Source organism: Triturus cristatus, chromosome 7, assembly GCF_964204655.1.
Source record: "Triturus cristatus chromosome 7, aTriCri1.1, whole genome shotgun sequence".
Classification (NCBI taxonomy): domain Eukaryota; kingdom Metazoa; phylum Chordata; class Amphibia; order Caudata; family Salamandridae; genus Triturus; species Triturus cristatus.
Window position 1 is genome coordinate 1210553205 of NC_140590.1, and position 27632 is coordinate 1210580836.

The 27632-nt window shown below is 43.2% G+C and overlaps 1 protein-coding gene across 3 annotated transcripts in view; it reads left to right on the plus strand.

Annotated features, from left to right (window-relative positions):
• The first annotated feature begins 3751 nt into the window (after positions 1-3751).
• The window catches only part of LOC146811615 (zinc-binding protein A33-like), a 234887-nt gene continuing 211006 nt past the window's right edge, over positions 3752-27632 (plus strand). For 2 of the 3 annotated variants that reach the window (XM_085614513.1, XM_085614515.1), the window contains exon 1: positions 3752-3843. The gene's annotated coding sequence lies outside the window, so the exon portion shown is untranslated. Of the gene's footprint in view, positions 3844-3990; positions 4049-27632 lie in introns of those variants that run through there. The other variant, XM_085614514.1, reaches the window with a different exon arrangement.

Consider the following 27632-nt stretch of genomic DNA (forward strand, 5'->3'; position numbering starts at 1 on the left):
TTCCCCATCAGGCTGCATTACACAGACTGGTGGGGAACATGCCCAGGCTCCATGTCCCCATTTGAGCGCTGAACGCTGCATTGCAGTGTTGTGATTGGCTTCGGGGACCCAATCACAAAGCTGCATTGCAGGGTTGATTGGCAGGGAGCCCAGGTGCTTCCTGCTGCGACAGAGGAGAGGCGGCAGAGAGGCAGCGGGTGGCAACGCGAGAAGGAGGTAAGTTTTCTTTTTTTGTATTTTTTTTTTCTACCCACCTCCCCCTGCCACTGATGCCTACTGGCCGCCACTGCATCTTTTAGCTTAAAATTTAAGTGAATACCAAAATTGGAATCCACTTTTTATACATGGGAAATTCCTAAAAATATATATGTGGTTTTGGTAAGAAATTATACATCCAAACAGTTTTCAACTGAGATGAAAAGTATACTTAACTTATAAATTGTAAATAAAAGTTGGAATTTCTATTTTGTCTCAGCATTGTAGGTGTAATCAACTAAATACGTCATCTGTAGTGTTTCACTTATTGCGCTTGTGAACAAGTATAGTCTGTTTTTCTACAGTTGTAAAGAATCTCCAATTTGTGTAACTAAAAGAGTTGGAAAGGGTAGTTTTCTCAGCAAAATAAATGTAAACTCATACACGGGTTTCAGCTTGTTTCCCTATCTGTAGTAGAAATATCAAAGAAATTGATACATTCTGCACAGTTGTGATAGAGAGGTAATATTTTACACAATGCTGAACATAATATTTCCAAGAACATTATTAGTTAACATAATCCCTTGCAATATTTTATTGTTCAGCTTTCAATCTCAATCTTCTATCAGTTTGTCTATGTGAAGATTCAGATTTACACAGTAGCCTGGACTCTGGGATGACAGCCATTGTGATGTCATTATCAGCGTGATGTCACAGCTCATGACACTGGGCTATAGCAACCAAAGTAAAAGAGGTTCTTCAGTGTTCAAATAACCTTGGTCACGACAGGATGGAGGCTCCCCGTGACCTCCTCTGAATAGAGCTTACATTGGTACTCTGAGCAATTAATAAGTCAGCAAGTCAGGAGCCTCCAGCTTGTGAAATGTCAGGTAAGAACGACCTCCATCACAGCTCAAAACGTGATCAATCAGGAAATATACAGGCTTAAAGAGTAAAGTAGTGCTCATATCTGTATATAATCCGTAAATATTGGTTAATTTGACTAGCTCACAGTACCACATCTAAAGTCCTAACCTTACAGAGTTTTAGATTTTATCGCTAACCTTGTAATGTAATGTAAATGTAATTTATAAAGCGCAAACTCATGCCCGTGGGTGTCTTGGTGCTAACCTTGAATATGACTCTCTGATTCTCAAGGAATTTGTGTAAACAGATCTACCCTTTCGTTTGTCACTTCTGCAAGTGTTCATAAAGAAAAGATATGCTAGACATTTCCAAATGTTTATTGAAAACAAAACCTCTAATCTTTGTAAACAAAACATGAACTGTGATTATCAGAAAGATGATACACATTGTTATAAGCATTATTAGAATGTTGAAATTCAAAAACAATTCAGCCTTGTTAATTGTTCATAATGTTACTAAGGTTACTCCTATTGAGTACTAATTTCTATATGCAAAAGAGAGCATGTCTGGGTTACCCATCTGCCAGGCCTATTGGGATGATTAATCCCATACTTTGGTACGGAATGTCAGGAAGCCGGCCTCAGTGTATTAATGAATGCACTTGGTCTGAGTGTGTAGGCCTGCACACTTCTTTTGCACGGCTACCTTCTTTCTCAGCATGAAGGTGAGAGACAGCAGAACTGCATCTCAGTCACAGCTCACTGCAGCTGCCATGATGATTATGTCAGGAAGTGAAGCTCTCACTAACTTCAGAATGAATGTTTTTTTTAATAATGAAACATCAAGCTTATCACACTGTGACAGAAGTGCAGAATAACATCTTTAAATAGTCTGGACAGAAAAGAGCAAAACAAAAAAAACAAGGCAGTGTGTTCTGCGTTGTGCAACCCTGGAACTAAATATACAGCCTATAGGGCAACAACGACTATCAGAAATAAATGTGTGCAAGGAAAATTCTCATATTAGGGAAAACGTGTAAACCACCATTAGAACACAATGCTAAATGAAAAGCTAGAATGGAGACAAAATGTAAACTGCACAACAACTCAAGGAATGAATTGCTCTTCTTCTTTACTCAGGAAGCCTCCGGTCCAGCATCTCAATGGGTTGGGTTTGTTAGAGTTTCAGATGCAGTCAGTATTTACTTGGCTCTCTGCAGAGTGTTTAATTGCTAATTACAAGTTCTGTTTTAATTGCATAAATTTTCAACTGTTCAAAATGCCTTATTTTTTTAGCATTGTTATTATACGGAATAAAAAGCAATGCAATATGGCTTCATCATAAATGTACTTTTTATTTACTTTTAACATTATCTCTTTTTTCATAAAAATGTTAAATAGATGGAAACCCACTTATAGTCCATTTCCCAAACCTAGCTGAAAGACAGTGAATAGCTCTACAGGGACCTAAGCAAAGACACACAACTCATTGGAGTGTCAGCTGGTTTCTAAGTGTGAAAGTGCATCATTTTTCTCTGCATTTAAAAAAACGACATTAGTAGGATACCGTTTCCCACCTCCATAAAAGGAACTTTCTGCTTATCAGTTCTGATCAAAGTTACTGGGGCTATGGACTTTAAAATGTAGCATGTCCCACAGCAATCCCCATAAACTTCCTTGGTGGGAGATGCCTCCTACCCTGTAAAGAGGTCCAAGATCCAACCCAGCAACAGGACAAAGGGGACCTAGTATTGGATTTTTATTTGAGAAGGCAATGCATTCTGGTAGTCACAGTCTTGTTTTTATTAGACAAAAATGAACAAAATTGGCTTGCAATCCTACTGTAGTAAGTCGTCCAGGACTGGATAGTATGTACCACAGTGCATGAACCCACAATTTAAAATCAACCGGTACTCTTCCAAAATTTCCTAGTCGGCATCTCTCCCAGTATGTTTTTGCAGGCACACAAATACCATCCTCATTTCGGGCTTGAAACGTTGACAGCAATGTTGTGTTTAGCCCATGGCCCAGAGCAACAATGCAACACCAGTGAAGCAGATTCATGTGTCAACTCCAGGTAGGTTCTCATATCCAGGTTCAGACTTGCTCGTGTACTTAAAACACTATCGCGTGACAGGCATCAGCCTTAAACACTACAGCTTGGCAGGCATCAGACTTTAACACCATAGTTTGGCAGGCATCAGCACTTACACTACTTTCCTTGAAGGTGGAGGTCTGAACGATAGCCGAATGACTCGTAAATGGATATATTTACGGGTGAGCGATGACGCATTTCAGCAAGAATGTATTAGTGTTAAACACGAAACAATGATCTTCTTTAGTAGGCTTTTAATTTGGTCAAGATGACTGTCCTACCTTAACACGAGCAACATACGTATGTACAAAATCCCAACAACCCAACGGGATTGAACGAATACTTTGGATTTGTAAACCTATATGTATATATACTGATATATAAGTCTTACAGCGTATCCCTTGCTCCTACTCATTCTTGTAAAGTGCCAAAAAAGGCGTTCATTTCTCTATTCCAAAAAGTTGGCTTGTTTTCACAGATTAATTCACCTGTTGGGGCAAATCGCCCTGAAATAAATGACGATCTCCTGGGAGCAAGGTCCAGAAAAAAACTACTTCTGGCATCGTGGTGCCATCACTTTCTGTTTTGGCTTATTTTTTAGAGGCTGCAGAGCTCACTCTTGAAAATGACCCCGTATATTTGTGGTCACGTGATCTTTTGAATTTCGAAAACGAAACCCCGCGGAAGGTAAGTCTAGCAGCATAAGATTGAAGCCGCTTCCCACCGGGGAACCCGTTGTCTAGAATGGCATGCCAACACCCCACTCATTTCTTTCACACCACCTGTGTGTTAACGATATTTAAAGGAGGAGACCACATTAAACACAATGAACCGTTGAGGAGATGGGGTGGACGTTTTTTGGACGGTTGGAGTGCAAATTGGACAAATGATAGTTAAGTTGCTGAATTCATATTTAAGAGTAGAAAGTATATATATATGTATAACCGAAAGGTTTTGCTAATGGATACAGCTTTGCAACAGGAAACAACGGATCCACTAAGTGCTCTAGTATGGGGTTATTAGCAGCAAGTGTTTAGAGAGCTATCAGGCCATAATGCCTGTGAACGGCTCTTGTCCTCCATGTGGGAACTTTGTGTGTGGGAAAGGGGTTGGGGGTGAAGAATGTGTACAACTGAGGGGGGACATGGAGTTTTGCAATTTATTTACTTTATTTAATGTAGTTTTATATAGCTCAAACTTTACCCAAAGGTGTCAGAGCGCTTTACAAAAGAACTAGGTAAGGTACATAAAATACACTAAACACGCTAACAAGTTAGATATATACAGTTACAAAGGAACACAAGAAAGACTGAGAACGTTAACAAGTTACAAATATGCAGTTCCAACTCTAACAATTTGCATATTTATATTGTATAAATAAAAAGGTGTCAGTGTTAGGTTAAAAACAGGAGTAAAACACATATTTACAAAGTTGACCTCATGTGAGTGCTAGATGACTGTATGGGTCAAGAAATAGGTTGAATTATTCCAGGATGTGCCTTTGGAGGAGGAGAGTTTTAAGATCAATTTTGAGGGTCTGTAAAGAGGTGGTGGTTTGGAGGGATGGAGGAAGTGAGTTCCAAATTCTGATCTCATTACCAGAGAAAGATTGAGCCATAAATCTTTCCCTTTTGAAGGTAGGAGGTTCGAGCAGTAAGTTTTCTGCATTGCGTTAAGGTGTAGAGCTGCCAGAGATTTTGAGTCTATTAGCCAGATAGCGTGGGGTGGAGGTGTGCAGGACTGTTTTGTGTGATACAAGCTGTCTTGTAAATTGACCTTGTTTCGATAGGAAGCCAACGAAGAGACAACAGTAAGAGTGTGATGTGATAATTTCTTTTAGCCCCATATATGAAGCGAGCTGCTGAGTGGAGGATGGATTTTAGAGGGGAAAGGTGGGATTTGGGGAGGCCAGCAAGGAGAGAATTGCAGTAGTCCAATCTGGAAAGTACCAAAGATTGGACCAAGGTTTTTAGGTCTTGCTCAGCAAAGACCCCCCCCCCCTCCCTCAGAGAAGGCACAGTTGGTAGGGTGCATTCTTGGCGATTGTATTGATATGGGACTGTAAGTTGAGCCTTTTGTCTAGTATTCAGTCTAGAGATTTAGCACTGTCAATGATAGGTTTGTTGTTGAGAATGTTCAGATTGTTCATCCAAGATTGGATAGGAGGAGGAGATAGTGAGGTCGAGAGGAAAAGGAATTCTGTTTTGGAAGGATTCAGAACTAGCTGATGAGTTGACAGCCAGTGGTGGATGGAGTTGAGCGTGGTGTTGAGGATTGAAATGTCATGAGTGGAAGATACCTTTAGGTAGATTTGGGAATCATCCGTATATAGGTGATAATGGATCCCAATTTTTTTTTTAGGAGATTACCCAGCGGTTCAATGTAAAGGTTGAACAGTGTAGGTAGGAGGATCGAGCCTTGAGGGACGCCTTGTTCAACAGCCATTGAAGTGGAGAGACAATTTGCTATTTTGATCATCTGGGATCTGCCCGAGATGAATGATTCGAACCATTTGAGCACTGTGCCTTCAAAACACATTCTTAACTTTAGAGTGTTCAAAATAGTGTTGTGATTAACAGTGTCAAAGGCTGCAGATAGGTCCAGAAGGATCAGGAGACAAGATTCACCAGAGTCAAGTACTCGCAGTGAATCATCGATCATTTGAAGTAGGGCTGTTTTGGTACTGCAGCCTTGGGTAAAACCGGATTGGAATTCGTCAAGGAGGAAGCTGACCTTGATGTGTTGGTGAAAGTTACTTCGCCACCCAACTTTCTGTAATTTTAGCAAGAAAAGGGAGGTTGGTGATAGGGCAGAAGTTGTTGAGATCTTTTGCATCAGGAGAGGGTTTCTTAAGAAGTGGAGTGACCTGTCCTGTTTTAAGGGCAGCAGGAAGGGAGCCTCGGTTGAGGAAGTGGTTTATCAGACTGGTCCAGTAGGAGAGTGTGTGGGTGTAAAAGTCGATGCCAATGTCACTGGGGATGAGGTCGATGGAATGGTTACAGGGTTTAGTTTCTAGAATGCTTTCAGGGAGGGCCGTTTCGGTGATGGTATCAAAGTTCTGCCACGGAACTAAGGATCTGGGGTCCCCGGAGTGGGTAGGATGGGTAACCTGATCCACAAGTGATTTTACTTTTTCATCAAAGAAAACTGCAAATTCTGCCGCTATCCTGGGGGCTCGTCAAATACGGTGGGAGAGATGTTGGTGCTTTTGATAAGGTCGAATAACTTTTTAGGTCTGTTTTTGGTGGAATCAAGAAGGATTCTCAAGTGCTTTTCTTTTTCATGGAAGATGTGTTTGTGGTAACGAGATTTTGCGAGGCGGAGATTGGATAGATTGGTGCTGGAAGGAGAATGTCTCCATAGTTTCTCAAGATTCCTCAAGTTTTTTCTTTCTTTGTAGCGGGATTTTTTGAACAACAGAGCAGAAGGGGTGGGTCTTTTCTTTTTACTTTGCAGTGGAGCAACATTATCAATTGCAGCTGATAGACTGGTGAGACATTGTGTGGTTAGGTCGTTAACATCAGAGTAGGGGTCTAAGATTTGAAGTGAGCTTATAGCCGTGTTGCACAAAATGTCAAGGTCAATGTTTTTGGTGTTGTGGAAAAAGGTAGTAGTTGTTTAAGGTTGGCCAAGAGTAACAGAATGAGATAGGTGCAAAGAGAAGGGGATGAGGAAGTGATCAGACCAGTCTACTGGTATAGGATCAACAGCAGTTAGCATATCTGCTTTGGAGATAACAAGATCAAGAATGGAGCCCCTAGAGTGAGTTGGTTTTGTGTTACGCTGAACAAGATAGTTTCCTAAGAGAAAAGTGGCAAGCCTGTTGGCCGCTGAAACTTCCATATTGCCCCAGTGAAGATTAAAGTCTCCAATAAAAATCTTTTTGTCGCTTTGCGAGTATTGGTCGCTCGCAAAGTCTGTGAATTCCTCTGAGAAAAGGGTATCTGTCACCAGGCGGGTGATAGATGGTATGAAACCTGACAGCGGAGTTTTGCTGTATTTGAAGCTCCAGAGAAAGGCATTCAAAGGAGTGGAAAGAGCTTCTGGGAAAAGATTTGAGATGAAGGGAGTTCCTGAAGATAACTGCTACACCTCCCTCGACTTTATCTTCTCTATTATTCCTGAGAATGGAATAGTCAGTGGGGAACAGAAGATCGAAAGAAAAAATGAGAAGTGTCGTTGAGCCAGGTCTCAGTGAGGAAAAGTATATGCAGGCTGTAGAGATTAATGATGTCTGAGATTTCCAGCTTGTGTTTGTTCGCGGATCTACAGTTGTGAAGCAGACAACGAACCTCAGAAATGACTGTTTTGGTGAAGGGGGAGTCAGGGCTTTTAGGGGAGATAGGGATAATGTTCCTGAGAATAGGTGTTTGGATTGAAGGTGGTTGATGTTTGGTGTGGGAGAGGGAGATGGTTGGAATAGTGCAGTGATTAGCGTTAGCTGGACAGGAGAAGGTGGGGGGTTGGAGTTGGAAGAATTGTAAATAGCTAATAGGTTGGAAATGTCAGTTGGTGACAGATTGCGTGAGTCTTTTTTGGGGCGTGGAAGCAGGGTACTCCTCGGGAGTTTGGGGGAAGTTAGCGCTCGCAAAGGGACTCAGATGCTGGGCGGATTGGCTTGGTTCTCCACAGATCTTGGGACTCAAGCTACCGCCATGATGGCCCTCTTGGACATGCCCTGAAATAGCAGTTTAAAACTGCACAGACAGGCTGCAATGGCAGGCCTGGAATATGATTTATGGAGCTACTTAAGTGAGTGGCTTCAATCAGTATGGTAGGCCTACTAGTAGCATTTATATTACAGGCCCTGTGTGCATGGGGTACCAATTTATTAGGGACTTTTAAGTAAATTAAATGTGCCAATTGCGTATAATCAAATTCTGCCATATTTAGGGGAGAGAGCGTAAGCACTTTAGCACTGGTTAACAGTGGTAAAGTGCACAGAGCCCCAAGGGCAATAAAAACGAGATGAGCAAAAATAAGAAGGGTGAAGGCAAAACATTTGAGAGAAGACCACTTAAAGGCCGACATGTCTAACACATTTTGTACTGAAAACATGGTTCAATAGGACTTCAGGACTAGAGGTTGCTGTTTCTATACAATCTCAAAAGCAGACAGAGCCCTTAAGAAAGAGTGGTTGTATAGCTAGTAGTCTTAAACATGCACCTAAATCACAGCATAATGTTGGCAATTTCTTAGAAGCTGAAATGTTTGGCTTTAGATTAATAATATTCACCTCATTCATGTAGACTGGATAACTACTTTGCTGTATCCTGGGCCAGCCATCAATTTCAGAAAATCCATCCAGAGTGCCGGCCCTTTTATTAGTTTTTGATTGAAGTTTGCTAATTTAGATGATTTTAATACCAGGGGAGATTGCCCTTATCAGCCACTTGAGTCTCGTCCTCCTAATGGTGGCACTGCCCTTCCTAGTCTGTGATATTACATACTTAAGTGGCAAATCACACCCTCAGACATGTTTTTTCTTCTGTGGAGATAGGTCCCCTACAGTGCTCTGAAGAGGGCGCTCTCTTGCCTTTAGGTCTTGAAGCTGTAGTGTTTATGAACTCCACCTTCGCACAAAGGACAATCGTACGCGTCTGCTGCGGCCTTTCCATAAATTGTATGTCTTTTGCTTTCTCGCCCTAAGTGAACCGGTTATGGCCAGATATGGGCCACGGGCTCACTGTGCCACTGGATTCAAGCTAGCCTGGCTGATGAGGGGTGAAACCCAGAAACCGCTCCCATGATGCTTGTTTCTGGTCCAGGGAGGACATGGCTTGGCAGTTCAGGTTGGTCTGTTCCCATGAGGAACAGGGTCAAGACTGATTTGCATACGGCCGAGTCTAAACTTGGGTGGCATGGTGAGCAAAAGAACAATGGATTTAACCAAGATCTCTTGACTGGGGTGAATGTTTTGATTTGTTCTGCATTCCGTCCATCATTTGTGTGACTTTTGCTTTCCATAAAGGGGGCAAGGGCCAGAGCAGGGCTATCTGATTCGGAAGGCTTCATCTGTTAAAGTGAATGACTACTATCTCACCAGGCTGTAGAGAGCTAACAGTGGTGGCAGTGACATGATTATAGTTGCAGGGCAGGCCTTCTTCCCTGTTGCTTGGTTGGGAGAGCAGCATACTATCGGGTTTTTTACATTTTTCTGTCAGTCCCCCATGACCTGGTATTTCTTCCATCCATGCCCGAGTAGTGTGCGTGTGCTGCTTGTGTGTAGATGATGCATGTCACACAGCTTTTGGGCATGTAGGATGAATTTCAAGAGCAAATAGCATGTGGCTGAAGCCACAGTGGGTTTCATTTGGTATCAGGCATACTTCGATGGTACCGAAGATGGACCATTGGAAGCAAAACTGAGACAGCAGATATATATTTCAGGGCTTCCCTAGCAACATTGCAGCAATCCTTTTTTAGTGTATCAGACAGAGGAGTGGTGTTGGTGTTTAGGAAGGGGAAGGAGGATCCCTTTGAAGACAGTGAGTTTCACCTGTCCCTTCCTGAGCCATTGCTCTCTCGTAGAGGCTACTCCCAAAAAGTAATGTGTAGTTACTTGGGGCAGCATCCTTTGCCTCTGTGTTGCTGTTTTGGATTGCTCGTGAAAGGAGACTCCCAGCTCCCTTCTCACATTTGTAACCATGATATTGGCTCGACCAGTCCGCATAAAAATGACAGCTCTACTCACAGCCGCTCATAGAACTGAAGTACTTAAATACCTAAGGACTGTCAGCAACGTGAGTATGAAGACACTTCCAGTCAGTGTGCCAATATTTACTTGTGATCTAGCAGCAGGAAGTGCTGAGGTGCTACAAAGACTGATCATCAGATGCAGTCAAACTCACAAGAAAAAACTATCTGAGAAATCCAAGATTGTCAGGAGTGCCAGAATAGTAGAACAAGTGTTCTTACCAATTGACTTTCTTTGCATTTCTGCTTTCCAAATGTAAGGCAATTTGTAAAAAAAAAGAATACATTTTGAAAATGACCTTTAATTCACATGCTTGTATGGGTACCCACAATTTTGGAGATGTGCAATTAACCACTGCTTCTAAACTCTATATTTTGTTCCCATTTCGGAAGTATATAGGTTTGCTTGGTACCTATTTTTCACTCTTTATATTTTACCAAATGAATTGCTATATACCCATGACACAATGAAAAACCATTGCAAGACGCAGCTCTGTTTTTGGCTCTGGGTTACTTGGGTTCTTGGTGAAAGGTGAAAAAGTTGGCACAAATGGCTGTTTTTTTCAACTCCATTTCAATATTTTTTATTTTCAACTGTTAGTTTCTAAAAAAAAACCTTGAAGGATATACACATATGACCCCTTGCTGAATCTAGAATATTGTCTAGTTTTCAGAAATGTATAGCTTTCCAGGATCCATTATTGCTTTTACACCTATTTCTTCCACTAACTGAAAGGAGGTTGAAAGCACAAAAAATATCAAAAATAGGCAGTGTTCCAGTAAAATTCCACAACTGTGTAAAAAATGTTGGTTTTCTGACAAAAGTCTGCCTGTCCTGAAAGCTGAGAAGATGATGATTTCAGCACCATAAACCCTTTGTTGATACCATTTGCAGGGGGAAAAAAACACAGACCTTTTCTTCTGCAGCACTTTTTTACCATTTAATTTTTTTTTTTAGCTGTATTATGGCTAATTTCTAGGTCCCATCTAGGGGAATCCGCAAAGCCTGGGTACCTTTAGAAGCCGCAAGATGTTGGAAGAAAAGGACACAAATTTGGTGTAGATAACTTATGAGGTCAAAAAGTTACAGGGGCGTAAGCTTGAAGTACCCAAAATAGACAAAAAAGGCTCAGCACAGGTGTGTGTGTGTGTGTGTGTGGGGGGGGGGGTGGTGGTTGAGGCCTAGCAGCGAAGGGGTTAATATCTGGGGAGAAACTGACCTAAATCTTGTGGAACTAATATGGTTTACATTGAAGCTGGGCAAATAGGTGCTGCAACTATTGGATTGGAAGACGGATATGGACTGGTGCGTGCTAGCAGAGAAAATGGTGTATGAGGGCTGGGAATACTCCCAGAAATGGGCTACAATTTGTCGATGCTGGATTGAATACAGGAGTTTTATCTGTGACTTTTGGTCCAGGTACTGGGGAAAGATCTGTCTGAAACATAGGATTGAACTAAACCATTGGCCATGCAGTGAGTAAGGGAAGAGAGAATGTTATTATTGATGTATGCTGAGATGTTATTTAAACATGTCAATGCAGGACCAGATTTTCTTTGGGTTTCTTACAATAATGTCAACAAAAAGATTTATAAAACAATAAAAGTTTGGGGTCCAATAGTGGGGGTAAGCTGTAGGACACCTGTGGTAATCTCCTCTGATTCAACAAACTGAAACCAGTTGACCTAGAAAAGTTCCTAGATCTTCTCATCCAAATATTATTTGTAGCACATTCATAAGGTAGCTTTGGACAGACCTGTTTGGAATTAAATTCAAATGGTAGTGGCATTATAGACTAAAAAGACAGTCAGATTCCTCTTCCGCCTGACATTAGCAGTTCTTAGACCAAAGGTATTATGGGGAACTGTACAGCTGTATTTGCTCTTCCTCATTCCTTTGATGAATGCAATAGAACTATTTCTCTAGCCATACAAACATTGATATTCAGTACGGGTGGCAATAAACCGGTCTTCCTTTGCTTATGTGACAGGGTGACCTCTTACAAGATTTCTGCTGAGCAACACAAAGGAGACGTTTTGCGTCCTGCTCTGTCTCTTATGGGCTACACAATATCCCAGGTACCACTCTGATACAGAAATGTGTGAACTAATTATCCAGGCTTAGAAGCTGTCAAGAACTCTATGTCCAAACTCCAGTTTGTTTGGGAGTAGGAGACCGAATGTGAGGAGCATGGTAACTTTGTAGAAGGCAGTGGAAAGGCAAGGGACTGTGACCCTAGGTAGGTAACAGGGTCTGCTGGTGAAACCTTTGGAGCAAATACCTAAATGATATGGAATTCAAGAGGGTTTATTTGAGCTCCTGAACAAGATGAGGCAAAGAGAAAGTTGCTGCTCTCCTTGTTGCATGCTCACTGGTTACTTATGATTCCATTTATCTTTCACTGGGTGTAGCATAGGAAGAATATTCTGGATTTTCCCTGCAACTCAACTCGCATTAAACTTATTTTTCCAGGCAGAAGAGTACACTGGGACAGGTCCACTGATGTGAAATATATGTCAATCATCCACCTCAGTCATGCTTCTGTTTTAATAAAATGAATGTACAAATCCCTAAATAAATATCTAATCTGGGGGCAAGAGGTGGAGGGGTGTGAGAGTGGGTAGTATTGATTACTTGTCCACCACCAGCCAAGATCACAGATCTCCAGTGAGCTTGGTGGCATGATCGCACACACATTTCATTATTCTAATATATATTCTGATGATACATCCTGATGAATGCCGTTGAGATGGTGGAAAATTCTGTTCTTGAGATCTTTAATCGGGCATAATAATGAAGGTGTTTATCACACTTGGAGAGTGAGAGAATGAACGACACAGTTGCGTTCTCCCGTCCAATTTTTTTCACAATGAGCAACTGTTCTTGAAGAGTAGAAGATAATAGTCATCCGTTGTGGTGGAGAAATCTTCCAAAACCCAACTTTCAGATGGAATATCAAAGATATTGAAGTAAAAGCCTCACTCACATAATAGTGACATGCTTCATCATAGGCTATTACTCCACACCCAGAGAAGATGGTACTCTCCGGGCGGACTCAACCACAAATATACTGGGAGTTCTTAGATAAGTGGGTACTGGTTAAGCAGGGAACCAGATTCTAATTAAAAATACCTACGAGTATCCCTTCACTCGATTCTTTATTCTTGGGTACTCTTGGTATTGCTAAAAACTTCGTGATGGGGTTATTTTGAATCAAATTTGACTCAAATGTACCCTCAATTTGCTGCCAACATGTTTCGGCCCTATAATTAGCCCAGTCGGGTCTGGGGGCCTTCGTCAGGGCGATAAATATAATTTTCTTTTATATGTCCCTGCCGTGTGTCCGTGCACGTTATTCCATGCACCCCGAAAGTGAGGCCTACTGCACTCACCTTTGCGTTTCTTTTTTCCGATTCCAGTAGTTTTTCTGTTCAAAATATCAAACAAAAGCAATTAGACTTTATAAACTTATCGTAACTGCTGATGTGCCTATATCGTGCTCTTATCTTCTACTGTGAAGGTGGACTATACGTGCACCACCTACCTCAGTGCTCACTTATTTGTGGCAATGTGGATTGAAGTAGAATTTGTACAATCCAAATAATTTTTGTGCCAATTCACTATGCTCTACACACCACACTCCGTGCTCAATAAAAATGGGACTATTTTTTAAAAAAACGTGACTTTTATTCGGAATCATTGTTGTAATAGTTCCGGTCCGTACCCGGTACCGCGTTATCTTTTGTCTAGGGACATTAGTCCCACGTGGTATATCGCATTCGTTCAACGATTATCCTCGGTCTCCAGGTGCTATGGTGTTTCTATTTAGACTTCACAGTCTAAGTGAATATCTAGGTATTTAACCAACGTGAAAGGAGATATAGCTATCCAGTCGTGCGTGTATTTAAAGAAATCTATAAAGCCCAACATCCTTGTTCCTCACCTACTGGGAGATGCCTACTTGCATCATGCAGATCTCATATGTGGGGGTGATCTCTTGTAGTCACACACTAATTGAAAAAACAAAGAATGGGGGGAATTGTTTGCATGTACCCGGGGAGGCACCGCTACCTTTCCCGCCCCCCCCCCCGCTCCCAACGTCCCCACGCCCTGGTGGGTCATGTGACGGTGTTCAATCCACCCGCCAAAAAAACCCATAACCACCCCCTCCCGCCCCCGGCCCCCGTCCCCGTCTCTCCATCTGTTTGGAAGTCCGGAGCAGTAGATCCGCACGGACCGACGAGAGGGGAAGTCAGAAGGGCCAGGGCAGTTATCACACTGGTCGTAGTGGGATAGGAAAACGGACAAAAGAATAAAGTTTTATTGACATGCATTGGTTGAACGAGGGTGGACAAACAGCTTTAAGGCACAATATGATGAACTTGAAATCAACCCCAACAATCGACAGCACGAGCAGGCGGTTTCGTAAAGGGAAACGTCAGCAACATAGTGACCCTGAAAGAGGCAGCGAATTACAGTGAAGTCATTACTAACATTTATTATCCAGAAAGGGATTGGGTAAATAGATACAGAAAGGCGTAATGTAGATGTAACTCTTGATATACATTAAGCATGATAACAAGCACTAGCCTAACCAACATTAGCCAATGGTAGGAGAAACTAATACTACGAGCAGATAAGTTGCGCTATATAGTTAATAAACGAGAAGCACCTGTATATGTGACAACACGTACCATTCTTTGTTTTTTCAATTAGTGTGTGACTACAAGAGATCACCCCCACATATGAGATCTGCATGATGCAAGTAGGCATCTCCCAGTAGGTGAGGAACAAGGATGTTGGGCTTTATAGATTTCTTTAAATACACGCACGACTGGATAGCTATATCTCCTTTCACGTTGGTTAAATACCTAGATATTCACTTAGACTGTGAAGTCTAAATAGAAACACCATAGCACCTGGAGACCGAGGATAATCGTTGAACGAATGCGATATACCACGTGGGACTAATGTCGCTAGACAAAAGATAACGCGGTACCGGGTACGGACCGGAACTATTACAACAATGATTCCGAATAAAAGTCACGTTTTTTTAAAAAATAGTCCCATTTTTATTGAGCACGGAGTGTGGTGTGTAGAGCATAGTGAATTGGCACAAAAATTATTTGGATTGTACAAATTCTACTTCAATCCACATTGCCACAAATAAGTGAGCACTGAGGTAGGTGGTGCACGTATAGTCCACCTTCACAGTAGAAGATAAGAGCACGATATAGGCACATCAGCAGTTACGATAAGTTTATAAAGTCTAATTGCTTTTGTTTGATATTTTGAACAGAAAAACTACTGGAATCGGAAAAAAGAAACGCAAAGGTGAGTGCAGTAGGCCTCACTTTCGGGGTGCATGGAATAACGTGCATGGACACACGGCAGGGACATATAAAAGAAAATTATATTTATCGCCCTGACGAAGGCCCCCAGACCCGACTGGGCTAATTATAGGGCCGAAACATGTTGGCAGCAAATTGAGGGTACATTTGAGTCAAATTTGATTCAAAATAACCCCATCACGAAGTTTTTAGCAATACCAAGAGTACCCAAGAATAAAGAATCGAGTGAAGGGATACTCGTAGGTATTTTTAATTAGAATCTGGTTCCCTGCTTAACCAGTACCCACTTATCTAAGAACTCCCAGTATATTTGTGGTTGAGTCCGCCCGGAGAGTACCATCTTCTCTGGGTGTGGAGTAATAGCCTATGATGAAGCATGTCACTATTATGTGAGTGAGGCTTTTACTTCAATATCTTTGATATTCCATCTGAAAGTTGGGTTTTGGAAGATTTCTCCACCACAACGGATGACTATTATCTTCTACTCTTCAAGAACAGTTGCTCATTGTGGAAAAAAAAAAAAAAAAAAAAAGAAAAAAAAAATAATAATGAAGGTGGCATTGGGTGAGGTCTGGTCTTTGGCTATGATAACAGACATGCCACTGGCTGCAAGGTTCAAAACAAGCTTGCCTTGGACGTGACTGGCATTGTCTAGTTGTTTGTAAAGCATTGCCTGATGAGTGCTCATTTGAGGGGTTCTGTCACAGGTTCCTCAATGGGGGATTGTCTGCGATGGGTGGGCTGGCAGCACCCCTGATGTTATGGTGTCTGGTGTCTGGGGTCCAGAGTGTGTTAACCGTGCCTTGGCCAGGCGGTGGTGCTAGCATTGTTGCCAGAGTCAGCTGGAGACTGCTGAGGATAATTTTGGTGGTTGGAGACCTCAGCACGGAAGATGAGGAGTACCTATTTGCTAGAGTTTTCTTTTGGGATCAGAGTATTGTAGCTATCAAGGAACTGGAACTCTTGGAGAACACAGTGGACTGTTGATTTGGACGCTTCGTCCGCTGTCTAGATCAGGTGGCAATTGGTGGCGACACTCAGCCTGTTGGAGGATGTAGGGCCTAACTCAATGTGAGCTGTTTTGAAGGAACAGGCCGAGAACATATCAAGTCTCTACACTGTGGTGCTGACAATGAACTGTTCCTGTGCTAAGGTCGTATGTTTTTAATGTTGCTGGTTTCAGGTGTGCTGGTGAGGACTGCTAAGTCATGTCTGCATACCTAACTGTTCACCTTACTTAAGTAATGTCCTGCTTTGAGAGAAGACGGTGCCAACTGTTTGGGACCCTTTACGTGAAGTGCGTGGTTTGGCCTAGCTGCAGTTTTATTATAATGCTCCTACAGACTTTGGGGCAAAGGGAGGGGCACAACGTATTTTAGTTGGCATCCCCAAGGGGAAAGTGGACAACTAACAATTAAAACATTAATTCCTGCGACAGAGTGAGCTGAACGCTCCGTTGGAGGACAGGAGGTCAACTGTAATCCTTGTCAGGGACGTGTGAACATTAAAGATATGTTCTCTAAGGATGAGAGAGGAATTGGAAGTGTAGGCACTAAACTTGATTCCCTGACTAAGGCTGATCATATGTGGGCTCAACTGTACAAGCGGAGAGACAGAATTAGCAGATTAAATAAAGGATCTCTGACCTTGATGACACAGGAGCAGCCACAAATAGTGCTACTGGCAAATTGGGAGACCTTGATGCTAAGGCAAAGTTTAAGGATCTGGAGATGCCCCCCAGCAGAAACAACATTTGTATCCTGGGCATAGAAGAATATAAGTCAATGAAAATGTGAAGGACTTTGTGGAGATTCACCTGTTTGCTGACCCCTTTTTCGTGGCTCACTTTGTTGGTTAGAGGGCACACTGCTTATTAGCGACACAACCAGCTTTAGGCAAGCCTCCCATGTCCATAATCGCTAGGCGGGAAACGGCCACTACCACGCGGCCGTTTCCACGCATAATAGTAACCACGCATGCATTACAACGCATGCGTGGTTACCACGATTGCCTTTACCACGCATACCTTTACTATGAGATATGTAGTAAAGGCATGTGTGCTAAAGGTAATATAAAAAAGGGGGGGTTGGGGGGTATCCCCCCACAAAACAAAAAAACAAAACCTGATTCCATCGATGTGGAGGCAATCGTCGTCGTACCGTCGTAAGAGGAAACGGAAAGACACTTCCGCTTCCTCTTTACGACGTGCGACGCAGATCGGAAGAGCTTCAAGAGGAGAGGACGTAGCGAGGTAAGGGGGAATTTAGTTAAAGGAATTAATGAGGTGTAGCGAAGGGATACATTTACGGGTTTGTGGGTGGGGGAATCGCACAGGGAAACATTTTTAAAGTTGAGGGGAGGGGAATTTATTAGAAGAAAGAGGGGCGGGGGGTCGGACAGAGGTATTATATAAAAAAAAAAAAGAACATTTACCACGAAAATGCCTTTACCGATATGCGTGGTAAATGCATTTTCGTGGTAAATGTTATTCGTGATAACGCATTCGCGTTGTAACGCATGCGTAGTAAAGGCATGCGTTGCAACGGAATGCGTTGTAATGACATACAACCTCGCTAGGCTTCTGAATTTTAAAAGCAGGGACCACTTGCTTCATGTGGCACAAGAAGCTGGAGTGCTGCAAAACGAGGATCTACAGTGCAGATTTCCACAGATTTCACCTCGTCTGTACAGGCGGCTTGGGGAAACATCCCATGTGGTAAATAAAGGAGAGCATGCCAAGATCATCAAGTTCAGCATATCATTTCAGTCAAACTTTTGTGTCAAGCGCGGGGGAAAAGCTCAGGTTATTTAGCTTGGCAGAAGTCTCACTTGGCTTTGTGCAATGCCTCGTCTAGGAGGTGATGCCTACTCGGATGGTGAAGAGTTACTAGATCCATGGGTTTATAACTAGTGTGTGATTTTTCTGTTGGCTTAGGCTGTGTGTGTACACCTCTGCAGAGCCATTAGAGTGGGGTGGCAGGTGGAGTTGGCTATTAAGCGGACAGGGAGAAGTGAGAGTAATCTCCTAAATTATATAGCCTAGTATTAAGACTTATCCAGTGATGATCCTATTGGGGTTCATGTCGGAGGCTGACCATCCGTTTCAAGAGAAAAATATTTCTCATATGTTGTTGCCAGCAAAAGCAAGTGAATCTGGCATAATAGGAGATGGCAAGAGTGTGCCAGAAAGGACTGGTTACATAATCTCTGGTAGTTTTTGAGAACGGAGAACCTGATAAAGGCAGAACAGGAAAGAGAATGAAACTTCAGGAAATGATTGAGTGTACTTCTGGCCCATCTCCAACAAATTTAGAGAACTCCCTTGCCCAAAACAGGTAACTATGCTAAATATTTTGTAGCACATCGATACCCATGGCACAGCGACGAATAAGGGATTTACAACATGACAATTGTCACAATGGATGTCTGTTGTGGGCATCCAATTAGAAGTGGCATTTATTGCTTATCTTGTCAACAGCCGGTAAGTTTGGACCTGTCCAGGACAACGGGCAGACTGGGTACAGGGTAGGATTATTGTAGGAAAGAAGGATCTGCTTTCATGGTTACCCCCACTTTTTGCCTGATGCTATTCTGTTTCTTACTAGTCTGACTTGGATCCTGCTAATCAGGACCCCAGTCTCTCTGCTCTCTCCCCTAAATGGTTATGGTAAGTACTTAGGTACATTCCAGATTGGATACTGGGGTACCCTTATAAGTCCTTAGTATATGTACTAAGGTACCCAGGGCATAGGTACCCCAGGGATCCCCGATGGGCTGAAGCATGCATTATGCCACCCATGAGGGACCTCTCAAACTGTAACTACAGGCCTGCCATTGCAGCCTGTGTAAGCTGGTGCTAGCACCACTTACGAAAGATATAGGGTTCCCTCTATATAATGTCACTGCACTTAAAACCTATAAGTCACCCCTAAAGCAGGCCTTTCCAATCCTGAAGGCAGGGTGCTCGGATCTAAGTGTGAGGGTGCCCCTGCATGAGCAGGACACCCCTACAGTCTTCGGAGTCCATTCTCCCGGGTTGTGAGACAGCCATATAACATATGGAGGGGCACCGCGTCATTACGCGATAACCATCTCGAAACTGGCTGTAACGAACCCTGTAATGTTTGGTATCAAACATGTTGGAATCCTTTTTGGAATGCTAGTGTTCTGTAGGACTCCTCTGATCTGTAGGGTAGGACGGACCCTACAGATCAGAGGAGTCCGACAGAATACTAGCATTCCAAAAATAAATTGGATTCAAAACGTATTGGGACTGAGTGGAGGGTTGATCTATCCCCTCCTGTGTGCACTTGACTACCTCAATGTTGAATTGCTCGAAAACATGTGGTAACCATTCTTTCTTTTTGAGAATGGGTTGGAAGGAATTGTGAGTGTATAATATTTGTTTGTTCTTTTGTGTAAATGTTTGAGATCATGAAATGACAAAATAACCTCCAATTAAAGAAGCATTAAGAATTGCTTTTACCTGGATTTGGATGTGGTATGTGATATCCAAAAGAAGTGAAATAATATTTAGGGACTAAGCACCTACAAGTAGGAATGTATTTGTGTTCTTCCTGCTGAAATTTGTGCAGTATCTATTACTCTACATCACCCCCCCCCCCACCACCCCCTCTTAGTCAGTTGTTCTTTGCCTGGCTGTAGTAGGAGTATTCGGGCAAACCACTTTGCTGTTTGATTATTAAACTACCAAGGGTGAGCACGGGTTATCTTTTAGTGGGTATGTGGTTTACCTCGACTAGAGTGGTGGTTCCAGCTCAGAAGGGGCGCATACCACTGCCAACCAGAAACCTAAATTTTAACACCCACCCGTTGTGAAGCATCATATCATACATCCAATCTTAAAATTCCCAATTTTTTTAATGAGCATCTAAAAAATTCCCTTTTTTTATGCTGTTTAGGATTTTAGATTGTATATTAACATCTTGAACCCCCAAAGTTCTTTGTACTTCTTTTTTTTTTTTAATTCAAATCGTTTTTATTGAAATAAAATAGAAAGACAAAGACAGTACAATAACTCTTCCGTTACAGAAAAGATACGAATCAGATATTGTCGAACAATTACAGATAACAAAAAGAATTGGCAAATATCAAATAATATAAAATGAATCAACTCTTGCTTACTTCATCGATACAAAGGTATATATACAATGCTCAATGTGTGGATGCGGCGCTTGGGGCTCAAACATCACTGGCCAATGGATCCAAACCACAATATAGTACCTTAAGGCGGCTCATAGTGGAAGGAGGAAGCGTCCAATGATGACCAAAGCCTTCTATTTGACGGGCTCCAAGTAGATGCTTGTAGAGCCGGGTTATTAGCACCCCTCAAAAATGATAACCATTCCTGCCATATTTTGAAGCTTACCTCACTTGCATTTTTCCATTTGCATAGAACCACTTTACATGCCAATGTCAGCATCAAGTCCAGAAGCTGACGATCAAGAACATTTGATAGTAGTGGGTCTAGCGCCCCTAAAATTACATATACAAAGTCCCGTACAGGCTTTATCTTGAAAACGTGGTAAATGCAGTCAAATATTCTCCCCCAGTAATCTCCCAGAGAAGGACAGTTAAATAGCATGTGTGCAAGATCCCCAGAACCTGCCTGGCAATTCCAACAAGTAGGAGAGTCCCTTAATTTGCATTTGAAGAGATTATCCGGCGACCAGAATGCTCTGTTGATTAGCATGAATTTTGTTTGGAATAGGATGGGTGAGACTTTATGTGTAAGGGCCATCTTGTGGATCACCTCCCAGTCGAAAGTTATACCTGTCAAATTCGGTTCACCCTCCCATTTCAATTCCACCATTTTGTGTTTTGTCTTGGGCAAGGGCAATAATAGTTTGTACACCCTTGAAACGAAGTGGCCCGTATACAGAAGGCGTGGGAGATGAGTTATTAACCATGGTGTATATGGAGAGACATTACGAGCGGTTAGTATCGCTTTGATTTTCAAGAATTCATAAAAATCCATCGGGGCAAGATCATACCTCCGTTGCAAAGTCGAGAACGGAAGCGGATCTTTATCATTGTACAGATCCCCCACCAAGTTAATGCCCTTCTTGGACCATGATTCTCAGAATATACTACTGCCATTATATTTGAGATGGGAATTTCTCCACAGGGACATAAAAGACGACTTAGGGAATGTCAACTTTGTATTATGTGATTGGTCGAGTCTGAGCAAAGCCCGTCTAGTATTTAGCATGATATATTTGGAGTGTGGTAGGTGTGATAGATCCATAGTGAGGAGGGCCTCCAAAGGCGCGTGATCCACTAGTGACTCCTCAATATTAACCCAGATTAGTGTATAATCAGGGGATTTTATCAACCACTGAGCTCCCTGTTTGCGAAGAAACGCTGTTTGATAGTTCCTGAACGATGGGAGACCCAGACCGCCTTTATCTTTTGCTAATTGCAGCTTTTTTTGTGAGATTCTGGCTTTCTTGCCCTGCCACAGGAAGCTACCAAACAGTTGATCTACCTTAGTAATAAAATTATTTGAGAACGTCATAGGGAGCATGCTGGCCAAATAGTTAACCAACGGGGTTGACATCATTTTGAGCGTCTCCGCTCTACCCCACCAAGAGAGAAATTTTGGAGACCACCCTTCCAGCAATGTGGATATCTTTTTAAGGGTCAATTCTTCATTCACTCTCAGTGTAGAGATCAGATCTTTGTCAAAGTCTAACCCCAGATATTTAAAACACCGAGGTTGCCAAGTGAGACCTGAGTTCCCAATGATTCCTTTATCCCCAACATTGTTCAGGAGTTTGACCTCCGTTTTGTCTTTATTGAGTTTATACCCCGAAACTCTGGAAAATTCCTCAATATCAGCCATGAGTGCGGGTATGGCCTCACCCGCTCTCTCTGACAGGACAAGTACATCGTCTGCATATGCCGTTAATTTAAAAGTGCAGTCCCCAAACGGAATACCAGCTATTTTAGGATCATTTCTTATATGATATAAGAACGGCTCAATTGCCAACAAGAACAATGAAGGAGACAGGGGGCATCCCTGTCTTGTACCTTGCTTTAAACAGAAGGAGGAGGAGAAAGATCCACCCGCCCTAACTCTTGCTGAAGGGCAGCAATATAGGGACATAACCAGTCTTGTGAATGATTCCCCTAAATTGAATTTACTTAGGACTGCTTCAAGGAAGGACCAGTCAACCTTGTCAAAGGCTTTTTCAGCATCTAGTGTTATTGCTGCCGTAGGTGTGCCTAGGAGTTTCGCTTTTTCTAGAACATGTGCCAAAATCCTTGTATTGTCACTGGACAACCTGTTTTTAAGGAAGCCTGCTTGGGATGGGTGGATTAACTGGGGAAGGACCTTCTGGAGGCGAGCGGAAAGTATCATAGCCAATAGCTTACAGTCTATATTAATCAGAGAAATAGGCCTATAATTTTTCGGCAATGACGGGTCTTTCCCATCCTTGGGAAGTACTGCAATTATTGCTTCAGCTAGCGTACCTCGTACCTCACCAGATTTATTTATGCCTTGAAATAGATGTAGGAGGGGTTCAACTAAGAGGGAGGGGAAGGTTTTGTAAAATTTAGCCGTAAAGCCATCAGGCCCTGGCGCTTTCCCTGTTTTCAGATTCTTAATTGCAGTCTCTATCTCTAGAGCACTAATCGGGGCATTGAGGCTGACCTGGTCCTCAGCAGAGAGCTGTGGGAGATCGCACTTGTCTAAATACTGCATAATCCTGGTTTCCTCCACTGCCTTATTCTTCGCATAAAGATCTTCGTAGAATACTCTGAACACCTCTGTTATTTTTTCTGGGTCCGAATGCGAAGATCCTGAGGCATCTTTAATGACACTAATAGTGTTTTTCTGGACTTTAAACTTCAAGTACGAGGCTAGGCTCTTGCCAGCCTTGTTGGATTCACAGAGCTTAAATCTCCGTCTGTTATCTAGCCATACACCCGCTCTCTCGCTAACTATTTTATTATATTCGTATTTTTTATTCGCCAATGCATAAAGAGACATATCATCCCTATTCTTCAAGTGTCTATTCTCTAGGTTCGCTTTTTCGTTCTCCAAGGACTCCAACTTCGCATTATAATTCCTATTCATTGCTGATCTGATTTTGATACACACTCCCCTTATGGTACTTTTCAAGGCATCCCACCTAATTAGATCAGATGTGTCCCCTTCTTTGTTAATCTGTAGGGAAGAAGAGATCGCATCTTGTATTGTGGACCGGTGCTTATCACTATTTAAGATTTCGTCATTCAGACGCCAAGACGTCTGACGAGAGGAGGGTTTGACATTAGCAATGGACAAAGAGATGCAAGAGTGATCAGACATTACCCGGGGTTCTATGGTGGTAGACTCTATTCTAGGGACCCCGTTCTTTGTTATGAGGATGTAATCAATTCGGGAATACGAGTCATGTGGTGAGGAGTAAAAAGTATAGTCTCTTCCAGTGGGATTTTGGAGCCTCCATGTGTCCACCAAGTGGAAGCGTTGACGCAGATCTAGAAAAGCTTTATGTGATTTATTTGTTTTGAAGGGACAATGTGAATCTCTGTCTAGAGTTGCATCCATTGGAAGATTGAAATCCCCAGCTAAAATATGTACCGCATTATCTGGGATAGTTGCCATGTGCTTATTCAGATCCTCCCAAAAATTCATATCACTAGTGTTAGGGGCATATATGTTTGTAACATAGAACTCAGTGTTATCCCTACTCAGTTTGACCTTGACCCACCTTCCGTCAACACTTGCTTCGGAGGACAGAATCTCCACCTTAGATTTCCTCGCAACCAGTATCAGAACACCATTCTTTTTGCTCACAGCCTCTGCGCCCACAACCTCATTATAAAACTTGTTCCTCATATGGTAAAACTGCCTAGCTTCAAGCTTCGTCTCCTGAAGCAAAACAATGTCACCTCTCATTCTCTTTACATAATCTAAAATCTTTTGTCTCTTGACCGGTTGGTTCAGACCTTTAACATTAAGAGATAGTATCTTCAATTTGTCCACATTGCATACTCCCAATGGAGAACTAATTGAGCTATGTGACATCAGTAAGTTGCGCCTTCATTTCGGTAAGTATATATTTCACATGGTAATCGCAATTAGTGCGATAGTAGAGCCCCTCACCACCCCCCACCCCCGAGCACTGAGACAATGGAGACTGTGTAAGCAAGAGGAAACAAAAGCAATAAACATAGAACACAGACCCCACCCCAATAAGCCCTCAACCCCCCACCCTTCCCACCCCAACTGTACGTAGTAGGCATGGTGACTGGAAAGAGATTGCGCTGCATCCTCCCCGTGCTTAACCATCACAGATACAACGTAGAACAGAGGCACTAACTTATTCGAACTGAGGATCGCTGCTAGCCAGCGTACTCCCAACCATCCTACCTCAGGCGGACAACCTACAAAGCCCTCTTCTGCCAGACCGAGGTGAATAACAAACTCTCATCAAGCCATCAACACGCTCTTCTTAACCCACATATGAAGCATGCCCAGTAGTAATCAGGACCTAGGCAACTGACGTTCAGCATATTGACAGGGATTAATGGGGGCATACTACATACTAAAAGGATCAATAACAACTGCAATCAATCAACAGGTCTCTCCATCGTGAGTACCCTCAAACAGAGAGTCTCATCACAATAACTTTCTACAGAGAGAAAATGAATCACATATGATAATTGAGTGGAGTGCGTATGCAGGGATCGATCATTTGTAACCTGAGGCCGAGGCCGAGGCCTGGTCTGTTGCGGCTTCGGCATTACTTATGTCCATGTCCAAGTCCTCCGGACCATCAAGCATCCGTTTCAATTTCGTGGGGTCTGAAAAAAGGTGCGGAGAGCCGTGGATCATCACACGATACTTTGCTGGGCCCACGAACCCATATTGAAAGCCCCTTTTCTTTAGCAGCGGTCGTAGTGCCAGGAACGCCTTCCTGACTTCCACCGTCTCTTTACTGTAATCCTGTGAGATGTAGATTTTGGTAGATTTCCACAGAATATGGTTGTTTTTCCGCATAAAGCCTAGAATTTGCTCTACATGCTGGTAGCGTAGCGGCTTGCACACAATAGCTCTAGGACCTTTTTGATTCTTACTTATCTTGCCCGGCACTCTATGGGCCCTATCGAATTCCAGAGGGTGATGGAAGGTCATGTTAGTAGCCTGGGTGAACCAAGATTCCAAAAAGGTCACACAGCTCCCATGTTGATCCTCCGAACCGTCTGGAAGACCAAAAATACGTAGGTTTCCCCGTCTATTCCTATCCTCCAACTCCGCGAGTTTCCGTGTTGTTTGATCCGTGGCTATGCATAGGCGCTTAATGGCATTACATGATTTGGCTTCCATGTCTTCCAGTCTACTAATCCTTGATTCTGCTTCTATCAGCTTTGCATTGGTATCACGATTATCTTGTCTAATCGCCGCCACTTCTTCTTTGGTCGCTTTTGCCAGATCCCTCACTTCATTTAGTCTGTTAGTCTGTTAAGTATCATTTCTATCGGGTCGGGGTTGCTTTTCCCCCCCTTGCTGGGTGAATTCGGATTCGACTGGTCAGATTTGAGCCTCTTCATGCTTTTCGCTACATCTTTATTATCTGCCATGGTTGCTAGTCGCGCAGATACGGTGGTCGTTTTCGACGGCCTCCTCTAGTTACCACCCGGCCTTATGGAGTACCCACGTTCACCGGCCTCTCCGCTTTTTTCCTTCCTCTTCTGTTAACCAAAGTACTCAAATGTACAATTATCACACTGTCCCCCACGCTTGCGCACTGACCACCACGCTTGTTGAGATTATCGCAGTTCCTGACCGCTTTCTTGACCACTTCCTGTATGATTGCTGGCTAGCCAAGTGGTAGCACACACTTCATCCGAGGTCAGAAGCGTGCGTTGTGCGTCGCCATTTTGGCAGACAACACGTGTGTGCAAGGCTGGACTACACAGTCACTGGATATAACCGTGTATAGTGAGGAGTGTAAGCACACAGGACCAAAGCAATATATCCCAGCGCGGCAGGTTGGCAAATCCAAGACCTCAAAGTGTAGCGCAGGTGTCATTCCCGAGTCCACAAGCCCTCAGACCAAGACTCCATAAACATCAGTCCATGAAGGCATACCCTGCTTCATGTGCCGCATCAGACCCAGCCGAGTCTATCACGTGTTTACTGGACAAACTTCTTCACATTCACGCCTTCGTTCCGATATTGCCACCATTCTGAGGAATGCGTAGGCGCCAACCGCACTGATCAAATCAGATTAAAACGCTAATTCATCTCTATCGCTCATACCTTCATACCTTCAGAGCGCGCCCCGGGCAACAGCAACAGCGATCATCAAATATAGTCCTCAGCAAGCACAGATCGCTCTTCGGGCGCCGTTGCACCACCGTGGATTCCCCGTTTAGGGAGCATGTGCCGCCATTTTGTGCTCGCGAGAAGCGCTGATGTTCCACTCGGGGGTCCGAAGCTGTCTAAACAATCCTGCTCACTCGCGATCCTTCCTGAGCATTTTCTTTCTGTCACAGCTCCCAGCATACATTACCGAGTCCATCGGGTGACCTTACACCCGTCCGCCGACACTCAGGGCAATCGCGCGATCTCCTCGCCTGCCTCATTCGCCGCAGCCACCGGGCGGGCATTCGGAGCCTCAGTAACACCGCTTCCCTGCACCAAAAACCACCAGGATGCTCTTGAAATGTTCCCCTCACATTCCGGTCGCCAAATCCACGACGTGAAACGGCGCCGGAGCCACAAAACACGTTCCTCTGCCCTCAAATAATGTCTGCACGGGCGGAGAGAATCACCGAGCCGCCATCTCTCGCCGTCCAAACCACGCCCCCCAGTTCTTTGTACTTCTGAAGCCAGTTCAGCAAAGCCTGCAAGAATATGTGTGTGTTTTTTCTCATAAGCAACACACAATTAGTTAACTTATTAAATACACGTCCCACAACCTGATTCCCTTGATGTCTCTGATACTTTTAATAACCGGGGCGAACTGTTCCATCGGAACTGCCAGCAGAGAAGGGTGCAACAACAACAACGCTGTCAGTTTGTTGTGCCTAGAAGAATCATCATTGACAGACATCTGTTGACTTTGATGAGGGACTTGCATAGTTGGCCATGAACGCACCGAAGATATCAACTCTTGGATAAACCTATTTCGCAGGTCCTCATTAAGATATTTTCACAGCTGTTCATGTTCTTTCTTCTTTAAGGCATATACTTTGCTGCATGGTATGATTGCCCCTGGTTGCTGGCCTATCCACCAGTCAAACCTGTGTTGCGGGGGCAAGACACGAGCTTTTGAATGTTTTCTTCCTCACAGTGTATCAACTGGCAGAATTAGACCTATATATATATATATTGTATGTCATTGTGCCCTAAAGAAGTCATCGTGACAAACCCCGTGCTGTCTGTATTG